The 8,659-nt window shown below is 43.3% G+C and overlaps 1 pseudogene; it reads right to left on the bottom strand.

Moving 5' to 3' along the window:
- Nucleotides 1-255: 255 nt before the first annotated feature.
- On the bottom strand, nt 256-2,232 carry LOC132347384 (frataxin, mitochondrial-like; annotated as a pseudogene).
- Nucleotides 2,233-8,659: the final 6,427 nt, after the last annotated feature.

Below are 8,659 nucleotides of genomic sequence, written 5' to 3'. Positions count from 1 at the left end.
TGAGGTTATATATAAAGGTATGGGCATACAGACATTACGAAAGCTAAGGGCTATCACGTGAGAGGGGAAATCAGACAATAAATCCAAAGAAAGCTAAAGAAGTTAAAAATCTGAACTCAGGGGCAGGGCGGGAGGCGACACGGTCTTTTCACAGAGCCGTTACACACCATGCAACTGTCCTCAAAAGCATGAATGGAAAAAGCTAGCCATTCAGCTTCAGAACAAAGCTGGTGTCTTTGTTTAATGTCTTTAGCATTAGGCTGAGCAGCAAGTGCCTTTTCCAGGGTAGGCCAGAGAAGATAAGTCCAGTTTGGAATTTCTGTGGGGGTTTTTTGGGTTTTTTTTTAAGATTTAACTTTATTTATTTTTGGCTGTGTTGGGTCTTCATTGCTGCGTGAGGGCTTTCTCTAGTTGCATCAAACAGGGGCTACTCTTCGTTGTGGTGCGTGGACTTCTCATTGTGGTGGCTTCCCTTGTTGTAGAGCACGGGCTCTAGGTGCTTCAGTAGCTGTGGCTCACGGGCTTCAGTAGTTGTGGCTCACGGGCTCTAGAGCGCAGGCTCAGTAGTTATGCACATGGGCTTAGTTGCTCCGTGGCATGTGGGATCTTCCTGGACCGGGGCTCGAACCCGTGTCCCCTGCATTGGCAGGCGGATTCTTAACCACTGTGCCACCGGGGAAGCCCCTATTTCGGGTTTTAAGGCTTGAGTCAGCTCTGTGGCCAGCAGCTCGTGGAGGGACACACCATTGTGGGAGGATACCCACTTTCTCCCAGGCCAGTTGTAACACTTGGGGCCACTGGATGGTGAAGATAACCAGATTTGCTTGTTTGGGGTTTGCTTGTTGATCACTTAGGTTCCTAGATCTCCACCCAGTTTAATTGCTAAAACACCACTCCCAAAGGAGACATCATAGTCTTCAAATGTGTGAGGTCTGTCTGCAAGGTGTTCAAAAAACTCTGCCAAGGAGTCCACCGTCTCCTCGGCCGGTCTTTCATAGGTGGTATCGTCCAGAGGGCCAGCGTCACCCAAAGTTCCCGTTGTCCTCAAATTCATCCGACACTCTGCTTTTTGACATTCAGGATCTGGTTGAGGCAGCGGAAGTTCAGACTGGGCCGGCTGCGTGCGCGGGCTGCGGCAGTCCAGGCGTGCAGGTCCCGGCAGCCGTACAGCGGGGGTCCTTCGTTGGCCCCGAGGCCACGGCGCGGGCCTGGGCAGAGCCGGGGGGCGCCGAGCGAGCGGGCCAAGAGGCTGGCAGCCACTGGGCGTCCGAGCGTCCACGTGCTCAGGACGTTAACTCTTTAGTTTCATGTTTGTTGCAGATCTTGTCTTCATTTGTCATCTGCATTTAGTTTGGATTATGATTTTTGATGTAAAAAAAACTTCACCTTTATACAGTCAAATTTATCAGTCATTTTGTTTGATTGTAGCCTTTAATTGTATGACAGCAAGTCCTGCCCTATCTTGGAACCAGTTAAAGAGTTAATATATATAGTTTTATATTTTTATGGTTTCCTTTTTTACTTTAATCCTTAATTTATCAGAATTTTTTTCAAGCATGGCTTGTGGGGGGGGGGGGGGGAGGGGATGTGACTTTGTTTCCCCTGAATTGCAAATATTTCCAACCGTGTTTGTTGGATAACATCCCCTTCTTCTTCTTTTATAATGCATCCTTTATTATATTTTCGATCTTCATTTAAACTTCTTTCACTTTTTTAATTTGTTTACCAAAAAATATTTCTACTGTAGTGTTAATGTTTGATTTATGGAGGACTTCAAATAACAGGAATATCTATTCTTTTTCTTCCTGCTGCACTTTTGAATTATTCCACAAAGTTCCAAAAATAATCCTGCTGGTATCTGGTACATTCCATAGCATTTCGTTGACTCTCCAAAGATCTCTGAGAAGTAGATTTTATAACTTCACCTTCATAGCTGGAGAAACTTAAAGTCAGAAAAATAAAGAAACATGCCAAAGTTGCTAATAAATGTTAGCAGACCAATCTGGGAAACAGAATTTCTACACCATTCTGTCTGATGGAAAATCTTCCATCCTCTAAGTCTCAGAGATGTTCCAGGATTTTGATGATCATATTTAGACAGAAATCCTTCAATGATTCCTCTGAAAATAGTTTTGTTGTTAAGGGTCAATGAAAAGTATGACCAAAAGAGACAGGAAAGGATGAGAAGGAAAGAAGTGATTTGAATTTGCCTTGTCTTCATCCTCACGACATCTGCCCTTGACCCCGTGAGCGTCCAGCTCCTGAGATGGTTCGCAGGTGTCTGAGACTCTAAACACAGCCACCTCCCCCAAAAGCAAACTGCTCTCTCTTCTTTTCCACTTAAACACCCCAGGACCACAGGAGCAGTTATTATGAATCAACATAGCTTCTGTTGGCCCCAGTATAATGTGGATTGATTGTTTATCAACTCTGGGAGAGCAAAGAATTTATAGTACTTTCAAGAGTAACTACCAAAACCACAGTAGCAGGTAAAATGGTGAGTTCATTTGTCACCTGAAATTGAGATGGAAGTGTCTAGCTTAGGGACAGTGCTCTGTGTATCCCAAATATGATTTTCTTGTAGGAAAAAAAAAAAAAAACCTCAATAACTTATATAGTTTTACAGTTTTGAAAAATTTGCAATTTTCAAAAAAAAAACACAACATGGTTTCAATTGAGTTAAAAGAAAATACAGCTGATGCTGGAATCATGGCAAGAGCTGAATTTCCTCACCTTAAATTAGTTAATTCTGTACTAACAGCCCAACCTTATCAAAGAAAACAGAGGTTAAATCTTTAACAGAAATGTTGCTCTCATATTGGAAGTTAATGGCTAACGGTGAAATTTATTTTATTAGTATTTCAAGATTTCTAGCACTGAAAGGCTATAACAATATGAATAGAAAAGCACATCCATGTAGATTTTCTTCTACATGAATGCTTTTGTTCTCAAAATTGTAAAAGAAATTCCTGTCACTGGAGAATTTGATTCTGCATCTTCTTTTATAGATGGTGCTATCATTCATTCTGTAAATTCTAGCCACTGAAACTCCAGTTCATCGTTCTACCAAATACAATTGTCACATAAGCCTAAAGGATTTTTTTTTTTCCTTTGAAGGAGGAACTATTTTATTCCCAAGTAACCAAATACACTTAGAGTATCTAATAGAAATAAATGGTGCATTTTCTCTCAACATTTAAAATGCTTTCAATTAAAAAACTTTTCCAGAGAGAGAGGAAAATTGCCAATGCTGAGATTTATGCACTAATTGTATTCATTTTGAAATGTGATAGATATTAGGTATTGTGGCAGATTGTGAGATAATATTCATCTCTCTTGTAAAACATATATTCCCATGAGGTAGATGGGAAGTATTAGGTGTTTCGGCCAGAATAAAGTGTATTCCATTTCCAGGAGGCTTTTCTCATCAGGACTTTTGTGCAGACCCTGAAAATGAGTATCTGTGTCCTTTAGTGTTTGTGACTTGCTCACGTGATAATTCTGGGGATTATCACCTTCGTTCCGTGACTGGGGCGAGGACACGTCTCCTCCACGTCATTGGGCTCCTACTTGGAATGTCCCACAGCACAGAATTAGGTATTCAGCTTCACCCCTCCAAAACAAGGAATGTTCAAAAGTCCTCCCACTTGCCTGCTGGGCTATCTAAACCTGATTTCTGATGTGGATAGGGCTTGTGCTACCATACAAATCCATTGCTTTTCTAGGAAAATTTTAAAAATCTCAGCGTTGATTCCCAAATGCTAAAGTTCGTCATGAATTGTCACTTTTTAAAAGTGAACATTTGGGGAAAATGAGACAGTGGTCATGTTTCCAAGGAGGGTCCAGGATTTGCTTTTATGTCTCAGCGCATCTCAGAATGAATGTCCCTCATGTCACTCATCCTGTTAGCAGGTCACTGTGGTCCTGAAAGAGAGGACAGGGATGGAATTGGGGCAACCCTCTGCGTTGTGAGGGGAGGGACACATGCAGCCCGTCACCCCCCTAAGTGGCCCCGGTTTCATCCTGAATGTGTTGGCACGGCCTTGGGGGAGCTTCTTCCTCTGTAGTCATGGCACCTGGGTGCACCGTCTTTGCCCCGGGGCTGCCAAAACCAGACCTGAGCCCCCATCCATCACCAGGTAATTCTGAGAAAGGAAAGCACCTAAGGACATGTGAGTGTGTGACTCACTTTTAACCAGGGCAGGAAGGGCTGCGGGCAAACAATGGCACTCCTGTAGCTTCTCCCTCTAAGTCTTCCAGTAGAAAAGAACCATCAGTACAGTAGCCAGGACATGGAAGCAACCTAAATGTCCATCTGCAGATGAATGGATAAAGAAGATGTGGTCCATATATACAATGGAATATTACTCAGCCATAAAAAAAATGAAATGATGCCATCTGCAGCAACATGGATAGACCTAGAGATTATCACACTAAATGAAGTAAGTCAGACAGAGAAAAACAAATGTCATATGATATCACTTATATGTGGAATTTAAAATATGATACAAATGAACTTACTTATAAAAAGAAACAGATTCACAGACATAGAAAACAAACTTATGGGAGTTCCCTGCTGGTCTAGTTGTTAGGATTCGGTGCTTTAACTGCCATGGGCTGGGTTCAATCCCTGGTCGGGGAACTGGGATCCCACAAGCTGTGCAGCATGGCCAAAAAGAAAAAGAAAAGAAAAAGAAAACAAACTTGTGGTTACCAAAGAGGAAAGTGTGGGGAGGAATAAGTTAGGGGTTTGGGATTAACAGGTACACACTACTACATATAAAATAGATAAACAGCCAAGTCCTACCCCATAGCACTATATTCAATATCTTGTAATAACCTATAATGGAAAAGAATCTGAAAAAGAATAGGTATATATAGAATCACTTTGCTGTACACCTTAAACATTGTAAATCAACTATACTTCAATAAAAATAAAATAGAATAAAATTAAATTAAGTTAAATTAAATTTAACTTAATTTAAAAAAAAGAACCATCAGACAAGGAGTTTTTAGAACTCAGGTACGAACTGTGTCCACACCCGTGAAGTGATGTGCCCTTTGTTTCGAGAAATTGAACCAATTCGGGGATTCATTAGAACAACAGTGGAGGTCATGATTGTGGCTTTGTGCCTGACCTGTCAGCAGGGTCCCCCAGACCCATGCCTGTGGGCACAGCCCTGGTTGTAGGTTGGACTGAAAGCAACAGGTCTGTCACGGGTTGTGACCCTAGGGATCTAGTGTTGCTACCCTATTATGGCGACAATCATGAGCACATCAGTGTCATTCCTTATAAAGAATTGATTCTCTGCTGGGAAAATATATACGCAGATCTCTTTCTGGATCCCCGGCCGTATATCTTTCCACATCCCCTAAAACACCTATTTTGTTCTTCATCCTGTTTGTAATTCAAACTCCAATATCAAACCCACCAGCAAATCCTACGGGCTTCACAGCTGAACCATTTTTCAAATCTGCTCATTGGCCCTCAGCCTCCATTCTCTGCACTTCCCTCAGTCATGGAACAGGGAACTTTTCTGGGCACGTGACAATTACATCTCCCAACCGGCCTTGCAGCCGGCCGTGGCCACCTCAATGTAAGCAGATGTAGTATGAACCCCCGGGCTCCCGGTTCTGTGATGACGACAGTGGGTCAAACTGGACCACCCTCACCCGGTAGCCACTTCTGCCACCACCCAGAACACGCTCCAGCTGCCACTTGTCTACAAACGAACAATCGAACAAATGTCTGTTGGCACTTCCCACACCTTTGTCCTCTCAGAGGAGGAACCACCCTTTCTCCTGTTCAGGCTAACCCTTCGCTGTGCTCCTGATTCTATACACTCTTCAACCATCTTAAATGTTGTGCCATGAATTATTTCCTGGACTCTTCATTTTTCCTCCCTACTGCCTGTTTTCTTAAAGCCTTTGAACCTGGGACATTCGGCCATTCTTTAAAACCCTCCCTCTGCCTCGTCATCTTCGCTCAGATCCATCTTAACCCTTCCCTTCACAGAACCAAGCGACTTGGAATCCTTCCCCATCAACTATTCATTGTTATTTTTTTGGAAAATAATACCATTTATTGTTTTCCTTTTTCTAAATACAAAAATAATACACATTCACTGCAGAATATTTGGAAGATCTAGGCAAGCATACAGAAGGAAATAAAAATCGTATGTAATCCTACAACTTGGCAATAACTCATCATTCATATGTGCATTTTTTTCATATGTGCACTTAAAAAAAATAAAACTAGGATCACATTTTTCTATTCTGTAGTTTCTCCTTAATGGTAAATCATGAACCTCTTCCCATGTCAAAAACATGATTTTTAAATGGCCTCTTGGTATCCCACTTTCTGGACATGCCAAAAGGTACGTGGTCATATCCTCACTGGTGCTCAGTCCAGGGGTTTAGATTTTCTTGTTCTGTGAGAGCTTCTTGGATTACCAGCTCTCATGTACGTTCTTTACTGATGTGGGATTAACACAGATTTCAAAACACTGCACCAAGTGACACGCACATACTTGGAGGCTCTTGAAGCATAACTGCTGAATTGTTTTCAAAAGATGGTTGAATCAACATGTACTACAAAGAGCAGTGTGGGAGAGGATCCGTGTCCCCCTATTCTTGCTAATTCATAGCCAACCCAATGAGCGAAAATGTTTGCATTTTAGTTTGAGGCCAACTATGTTATTGCATTTGCATTTGCCATTGGTGTGTCTTCCTTTATGAAAACAGTCTGTCCTGTTGTGTTTTCTCGCCTTCCATCTAAACTGTCTCTAGTGTCCTTATTTGCTCATTAAAAGAAAAAACCCTTTATGCATTATTACTATTAATTCTAGTTTGTTAGGAATACCTTTGCCAGCTTTTCATTTGTTTTTCCATTTCTTGTTTATGGAAGTGATTTTTAAAAATGTGGATGGAATCAAACCTATCAATATTTTTTCTCCTTCTTTTGGCCTTCCCCTTCCCCCAGTCATTCCCCTAACCCCCTGCACTCAATTTTCTCTCCCTACACGTTGCTAGACTCTTCTCCAAGCCAACAGCAACCGGCAACCCCAACTGTGCCCCCTAAAAAGCATCTTTGCTGCTCTTTGCCTGTTGCCTGGCGGAGGAACTGTGCTCTCTTGGGTCTCCCCCTGCATCTCAGATCGTATTTTTAAAAGTTTATTTATATATGTGTTTGTTTGTTTTTAATAGATAATAGAGAGGTTTTAGGTTCTCGGCAAAATTACGAGAAAGGCGCAGAGATTTCCCATGCCCCCTGCCCCCCACGCAGGCACAGCCTTCACTATCAATGTCATTATCAATGTCGAGGGAGCCGCACTGAGGCGTCACAGTCAGATCGTCTTTGTCTGCCTTCTCTGTCTCTGCCCTTGCCTCTCACACCGGTGTCCCCGGAGTCTGGTCTTGGTTGTCTTCTCTCCCCATCCTGCCGCCTCTCTCAGGGCACATGCCCCTCCCAAGAGTGATGCGCTGGTGCTTTCAGCACCACACCTTCAGTTCAGCCCCTCTCTTGGCCTCCACACCTGTACTGTCAACTGCTCACTGTGTCCCTTCAGAAAGTCGTCCCAAAGCCATCTTCACACACCCTATTTCCCTTCCTCATTCTCTTCTTTGGTGCAAATCCCCATCTTCTGCTCTGTTCCCTAAACTGGAAATGCTAGAGTCTTCCTTCACATCCCACATGTAATCACTGAGCATATCCGGCTGATGTTTCTTGTAATTTCTTGGATCATACTCCCCTCCCCTCCCACCACACTGCCATAATTCAGACCTGTTTTTACCTTAACTTTGCAATAAACAGATCGATTTCACAGTTAAGAGTTCAGGGTATCTAGCAAACAGATACATCATTTGTAGAACAGAAGTGATCTGAGCGCTTGTATGGTTGCTTTGAGGATTAAATAAGATGAAAGAGGTAAAGTACTTAGCGTGGTTCCTGGTAGATAGGAAGGGTCCAGTAGATGTCAGCTCTTATAATTAATTATCACACAGCTTCTGAGTCACACATCCACAAGGCCGATTGCCACACTGCTGCCATAATTCTCTTCCTAAAATGCAAACCAGATCCCTGTCTCCCTGAATATGTCAGTGGTAAAGGCTAAACACCTTAATATAACACAAGACTGTCCACGAGGAGCCCTGCTTACACCTCTGGCCCTGTGTCTCCTGATCTACACCCCATGTTTCAGCCTTGCTGAATGTAAGTGTCAGCTATTGCCTTAATAATGTCACATAACAACCATCCCCATGTGCCTGGGTCTGCAGGATGAGTCTGATTTGGCTCCAGTGGGTTAAGATGGGCTTAGCTGGCATGTGGGCTGCAGACTGCAGTTTGGGTTTAAATCTGTTCCATTTGTGTGTGTTCTGAGGCCCAGACTGCAGGCACAGTCACTGCTTGGTGCCTGCTCCTTTCATGGCTGATATTTATTGACCAGAGCAAGTCACAGGACCAAACCCTGCATCCATGATGTGGGGAAGTACACTGTGCCCGCAATGGGGGAGGGAAGGGGGGGGATGGTTGCCAACAGTAACCCAGCCTGTAGCATTGGGTTGCTGCCCCCCACCTCCCAGGAGCCCTGCTGCTTTACACTCTTTGCCTTTGCCATTCAGCTCTTTTGTGAGATGGCCTCACCGTGCCCCCCTCAAC

Source organism: Balaenoptera ricei, chromosome 14 (genome assembly GCF_028023285.1).
Source record: "Balaenoptera ricei isolate mBalRic1 chromosome 14, mBalRic1.hap2, whole genome shotgun sequence".
In the NCBI taxonomy this organism is placed as follows: domain Eukaryota; kingdom Metazoa; phylum Chordata; class Mammalia; order Artiodactyla; family Balaenopteridae; genus Balaenoptera; species Balaenoptera ricei.
This window is presented reverse-complemented; position numbering and strand designations above follow the sequence as displayed.